The sequence below is a fragment of the Bubalus kerabau genome, chromosome 20 (assembly GCF_029407905.1).
Source record: "Bubalus kerabau isolate K-KA32 ecotype Philippines breed swamp buffalo chromosome 20, PCC_UOA_SB_1v2, whole genome shotgun sequence".
NCBI lineage: Eukaryota > Metazoa > Chordata > Mammalia > Artiodactyla > Bovidae > Bubalus > Bubalus kerabau.
In genome coordinates this window covers 59,418,784-59,425,391 of record NC_073643.1, presented here as the reverse complement: position 1 = coordinate 59,425,391, position 6,608 = coordinate 59,418,784, and the positions used below count along the sequence as shown (strand labels likewise).

Sequence of the window (6,608 nt, the reverse complement as noted above, 5' to 3'; positions counted from 1 at the left end):
CCCCCCAAGCCTACCTGGGCTTCTGCTGTAGAAAGTCAACAGCAATCTAAAGAGAAATGAGGCAAATGAACTTATTTAAAAAACAGAGACAGATTCAGACTTGGAGAACGATATCATGGTTACCAAGGGAGATGGACAGAGGGGAGGGACAGTTAGGGAGTTTGGGACAGACACATACACACTGCTATATTTAAAATGGACAATCAGCGAGGACCTACTGTGTAGCACATGGGACTCTGCTCAAGGTTATGTGACAGCCTGGATGGGAGGGGGGTTTGGGGAAGAATGGATACCTGTATACGAATGGCTGAGCCCCTTTGCTCCCCATCTGAAACTACTATAACATTGCTAGTCAACTATACCCAATACAAAATAAAAAGTGAAAAAAGAGGAAAAAGTCAACAGCGAAGGAAACACTTGGATGAGGTTTTTGCTTGTTGGTTTCCCTGCTCCTTTTATAAGCAAAATTAATGTGCAGATTTCTTGTCCTTTTGCCCACCAAGTGAAAGAAAAAGAGATACTATTTTTTTAAAAAAAAGGAGAGGAGAGAAACACCAGATCTACAATGTTACACCATCCTCGGCTGGGCGGGGGGAAGCAGGCGATTCTGCACACTGACATCACAGTCTGCGTCACGGGACATAACTTCCGCCACTCGAAGGTTGCTGTGCATTTCTGGAGGTACAGGGAGACGTTTCAAGTCGGCTTCAGTGTTGACACCGCAGTTATTAAAACCAAACAAAAGATCCTTTCTCAAGTCTGGCTGGCTCTTCTTAAATTTCTCTGAGCCCCCACTACCTGATTTAAGGAAACGAGCAGATGTTTCACAGCAGGAAGCACATTAGCTCCAGATGCCGCCGCTTTGTTCAAGACGTGCATACAGACGCACTGGCACACATACACACACACGGAGGACTTGGGGCAGCGAACATTCGCAGCTCCCCTTCCAGCACTTGGCATGCCCACATGGACCATTTGTAACCTCTGCCTGCAAGTCTGACAGAAAGATGAGCAGCGGGAGTAAGTAGCCAATCAGATCCCACCCCATGGTCTTCCCGCTGTCTCCTAGGTAACCAGCAAAGGGACACATCAGCTAGCTGGGTACCACAGGGACGGACACACACGATCCCCTAAAAGTCCATAATTGCAGACCCGCTGGATGAGCCTGTCAGAACCCTGGACAGTTCCCCCAGCGCGCTTTCAGTGCCTTTGGTTCCTGCTCATCCGGCAGTCTCGGCTCCTACAGCTTTCCCGCCTCCGCCCCTATACCCATACCCATGCCTATACGCCCCTATACCCATGCCTGGCGTGCCTCTCCCACTGCCATCTCCATCAGTCAAAACCTTGCTCATCTTCAGAGCCAACCCAAGTCCTTGGTCAAGACTTCCGATGCCTCCCATCGCAGAATAAAACCCACCCTCCTCTCCTATGGTGATCTGGCCTTCCGTGACCTGGCTCCTCCAGCCTCTTCACTCATCACCCTCCTCCCTCGCTTCTTTCTCTTCCTCCAATAGGTCAAACCCGTCCTCCCCACACTACCCCTGGGAAGCCAGGACTTTTGACACTTGCTGTTCCCTCTACCTACACTGGAGAAGGAAACGGCAACCCACTCCAGTATTCTTGCCTGAAGAATCCCCTGGGAAGAGGAGCCTGGCAGGCGACAGTCCATGGGGTCACAAGAGTCGGACATGACTTAGCGACTAAGCCACCAACTACCCTACCTACACAGCTCTTCATTCTGCTCTTGGCATGGCTGAGCTTTCTTGTTCTTCAGTCTTGGCTCAAAAGTCACCTTCTCAGAGAGGCCGTCCCTGACACCCCCCTTGGCCACCCTCTCTAAAGAAGTCTCCTCCTCTGGGACTCTCCACTACATCACCATGTTCCTGTGTTGTCTTCCTTTCACCGTTGATGCTGAAACGATCCCATTCCTATTTACTTGCTTACTTGCTCCCTGTCTCTCCCCAGAATGTAAAGTCCCTTACAGCAGGGTCTCTGGTTCATGCCGGTATCCCCAGGCCCCAGAACAGTGCCCAGGAAATATCTGGTGAGTGACTAAAAAGTCATTTCCTCCTGACTGCTTCTGTATTTCGCCCTCTCTCTACTAAGAGAGTTGGGCGTGATGAGTTCTATTAACCCTCCTGGCTAACATTCCAAAAGTCCATTAGAGAGCAGAAAGGACTGGCATAAGGAGGAAAATTAATCAGGCCACACCACGGGAAGAACTTGCCGGTGGAGATCCGACTGTCTCCACTGGGTCGCAGGGCCCTCCTCCTCTGAGCAGCCTCTCTCTGACCGGGAATTGGCTGCTGCTTTCAACTCCACGTTCCCCAGGCACTGGGCACCTTGAACTTTTGTTATCTGAGGGACTGGGGGGCAACCTGAGGCTGAGGACTGGTGTTTATTTTTCTGATCCCACACAGAGATCAGCAGGAGCCTGGAGGAGAGAGGCGAGTGTCCTCTAGAAGGGTTTATTGCAGCGAAGAGAAGGGAATCTGTCGCTGTCTATGGGGCCACAAAACTCAAGGTGATGGTTCATTAGAACACAAGTTTCTCTCTCTCTGTCTCCCATCACACACACACACACAAACACACCCCTCAAAAGCATCATGAAGAGTCGCAGAGTTCCCCAATTCCTGTGGCTGCGTGTGTTTCTCTTCAAGAGACATGACTACTACATAAGGTGCTAAGTACTGTGGAGTGACCCAGACACACACACTGGGTAAGTGTGTGCTGAGCACAACCACACTTTTGGCCAACCTCACTGGGCAAGGCTGGCCGATGGATCCAAGTATCCACACAGCAGACACAACCCAGACTGGATTCTCCCAAACCCTAGGACTTCGGAGCCTCAAGATGACTGCTCATAATCCAGAAACCCACCCTGAGTCTTGAGTGCTCCACTGACCAGAACACTGGATCACTTCCCCAAATCTAAGCATGCGTGCATGCTCACTCAGCTGTGTCCGACTCTTTGCGACCCCACGGACTGTAGCCCGCCAGGTTTCTCTGTCCATGGGATTTCCCAGGCAAGCATACTGGAGTGGGTGGCCATTCCTTCCTCCAGGGGATCTTCTTGACCCAGGGATCAAACCAGTGTCTCCTGTGTCTCCTGCATTGCAGGTGGATTCTTTACCTGCTGAGCCATCCGGGAAGCCCCGTCCTCACCCCACCAAACCTGAAGCGGATATAAAGATCAGGAAAGGAAAATGGGGATTAGTATTTCTTGAGCACCAACCACTTGCCAAGCCATGTTAACACTGACTCTCCAAGACCATATGCAAGGGTACCTTTCCCACCTCACGGATGGAAAACCGGAAGCTCAGAAGAACTAGCAGTGGGCCCAAGGTCACACAGCTGGCCAGCAAAGACGCTAAGCTGGGGCCCTGGGTCTGGTCTCCAAGCCCACTCTCCTTTCCCTGGGGCCTTAACTTACGCCGCCCAACAAGCAGACAAGCTGGTCTTGTTCAGAATGTCCCTCTTGCTGGCTGAAGCTCTTCTCTGAGGATGCCAGGCCTGCAGCCCCATCTCTGCAGCCCTCTCTCTCCCTCACTCAAGCTTGGCTGACCTCCCACAGGGCTCCTGTCCAGCTGGGCCCACATCGCAGAGTTTCTCATCTGAGACCTGGCCCACGGGAAACCATTTTCCCATGGCCCAGAGTCAGCTGGGGATTTTTGTCTTTTTAAAATAGCAATTTCCTTCCAGGCAAGGGTGGAGACACCAGTCACCCTCCGATTCAGTGCCGAGCTCAGAGATCAGTCTTAGGTAAGATTTCCCCAGGAAAACTCAGACGCTGGGTATCTCATGGCATTGAGGCAGGGGACGGGGGCTCCTCTTCAAGACGGTGGCCAGCAGCAGGTGAAAGGTCTGCAGGCGTCACAAGACCCCCGCACCTCATACAGGTCACCCGTGAGCCTTGGGCACGCCCATGTGCATCTCAAACACGCCACCCGCGTGCCAGCATGCACACCTCACACACACACACACCACCCACGTGCCTCACCCATGGCGAGTGGGAATCCAGGAGCAAGGCAGCAACACCCTCTGTCTCAGGACATCACAGCCTCCCACTTGCCAGTCTGCCCTGGGCTGTGCGCAGTGCCCAGGGGCCAAGATCTCACATTTTCCTCCCTAGGCAGGCCCTCCCCTTAGGGACACGGAAAGTGAGCCTCGCAGAGCCGGAAGGACGGGTCCAAGACCACGGAGCACGCCTGTGGCTGAGCTGCGCTGTTTTCTGAAGCCACTGGGCCCCTGGCTCTGAAGATGCACTTCTTAATTTACTCCTCTCCTTTGGGGCAGCTCCATGGTGCCCGCTCTACCCACCTGCCCCCTTCCTCCACCGAAAGGAAGGAAGCCTGGGCACCTGCCCCGCCCCCACCTTTGCCCGTTTTCCAGAACTGACCTAGCGTTGGGGACAGGACAGGAGGGGCAGGGACCTGCTCTCAGCTGTCCCTCTCCCTGCTTCCCTCATGCCCCATTCAAGAGCATCCTGGGCTGGACTGGACACGAATCCTTTCCCAGGAACTGAGCCTGGTCCGACTCCTGGCGGGCAGAAACGGGAAGGAGTTGGGGCAGGGGGCTGGCACGACCGAATTCTCGCCAGTAACGCAGACCTGGGTTCGTTCACCTCCAGCTTTTCCACTCAGCGGTGTCGTGACCTTGGGCGAGAGGCATCCTCCCTGGAGCTCAATGCCCTCCCTGGCCAGGAGGAAAGAACAGCGCCCTCCCCAGGGGTGGCCGCGAAGGTGAAAGGCAGAGGCGGAAGTGTGGGCCCGGACGCACAGTGCCCGCTGCCTGTAAGCCCGCCTTCGTGCCCCCCGAAGTGAGCCGAAGGTGGGCACTGCCATCCCTGCCTGGCTCTGCCCCCTCGACACCGTTCTGGCAATTCACCGAAGCCGAACTTCCCTCGGCGGTGGCCGGACCCGGGCGCGCGGGTCCTCCTTAATCTCCAGCCAGCGCGGCCAGCGGCCCCGCCCACAGGTAAGCTGCGGGGCAGCCCGGGTGCGGCTGGCGGAGGCGGCTGCGCCGCTGCGCTGCGGCAGTGCCCGGCCGGCTCCCCGCTTCTCCGCTCACCCCTTCCCGCCTCCGGCCTCTCTGCAACTTTGAGGAACTGCAGACTCTGGGGTCGTCGCGGGGCGGCTGCCGGGCGCGCGGAGGAAAGTTGAGTCCCAGCGACGGCAGCCTCGGGATCCCCAGGCCCCAGCCGCGGTGAGCGCGCGCACATCGGACCCCCCCACCCCGGGCCAACTCGCGGGGACGCACGTGGTCGCTGCGCCGGCCCCGGCCGCTCCAAGGACCAGACTCGCGCGCCGGTCGCGGGCTGCGCCCTGGGGCGTCCAGAGCCCTTCGCCCCCCACCCCCAGCCCCAAGCGGTCGCCCGGACCCCGGTCCCACCTCCGCGGGCCCCGTGCAGCTGCCCGCTGTGTCCCCCCGGCCCGGCTGCGCTCCAAGCCGCATGTCCTGCGGTGACCCTTCGGGCTCGGCGCTTCAGGCGCTCCCCTCCCGCGCCTGGGAAGGAGACGGCCGTCCGCCCCTCGCCTCCCGCGGGGACCCCCAACGGACGCCCCCCGATCAGCCCCGCGCTGGGCCCGCCCTCCTCGCCCCGCGCCGCGCCGGTGCTCACCGGCCTGGGCGGCGGCCGCGTCCTACCTTCGTCCGGCAGCCGCTGCAGGCAGAACGCGAGGTTCCTCCGCCAGCCCCGCATCCCGGCGGCCGCCCTGCGGCCCGGCCCGGCCTCGCCAGCCCGGCCCCGCCCCCGCCGGGCCCGGCGGCGCAGCGCAGCGCTGGGGAGGGCCGTGCGCCCAGGGCGCGGCGGGCATGGGCGGCCGCCGAGGGTCGAGGGTCTCGAGCCGCCGCCAAGCGCTCGGCTCAGCTCCGGAGCCCGCCGCTGAGCAGAGGCGCCCCGAGAGCGCGCGCTTTCCCGGGCGCGGGGGCGCGGCGGCCGGGGCCGGCGGGGGCGGCGCGGAGCGCGGCCGGAGGGGCCCCCGCAGCGGCCTGAGCTGGCTCGCCGCGCCAGCCTCCCGCGAATCCGCACTTAGCACGTCCCAGGAACGCTCATCACCGCGAATCAGACCGTGAATGAATGAGTGCAAACAATGAATGCCTGAATAAATGGGTGAATAAGGGAGGGAATCAGTGAGTGAACACATGGGTGTATGGATGAGTGAGAAAACGGTGAGGGAATGAGTTAATCAATTAGTGAATGGGTGTATGATTTATGTAAATTAGCGAGTGAATAAATGGGGGGTGGGGAGGAATATATCAATAAGTGGCTGAATAAATGAAAGAACGAGTGAATCAGCGAGTGTCCCCGGGCTTCAGGCTAGTAAAAGGCAAACGACTTTCTGCAGCAGCCCTCACCTCTGCCTGCGCGTGGGGTCTTCGAGTTGTATCTTGGGATAAAGGAGGCTCAGAAAGGGCGGGCCCTGCCAGTGGACCCAGCAAAAAGCTGGAGGCCAGCGGTCAGAAGGTCTGTCTATCTGCAGGCTTTGTCCACGGAAGCCCACCAGAGCTCGCTTCCATCAGCCCAGAAGCCACTAAGCTCCCCAGGGCACAGTGTTTCTGAGGAAGAACAGCCAGGGAAGGGGCACTGGGAGTCCTAGCCTTGGAAA

The 6,608-nt window shown here is 58.3% G+C and overlaps 1 long non-coding RNA gene across 1 annotated transcript; it reads right to left on the bottom strand.

Moving 5' to 3' along the window:
* Positions 1-445: 445 nt before the first annotated feature.
* LOC129635030 (uncharacterized) lies at positions 446-5,737 on the bottom strand. Its single transcript, XR_008706081.1, has 3 exons — positions 5,647-5,737; positions 3,134-3,175; positions 446-798 (listed from the first exon to the last, which is right to left on the bottom strand). It is a non-coding gene; the product is annotated as an uncharacterized LOC129635030 (long non-coding RNA).
* Between the last annotated feature and the right edge of the window lie 871 nt (positions 5,738-6,608).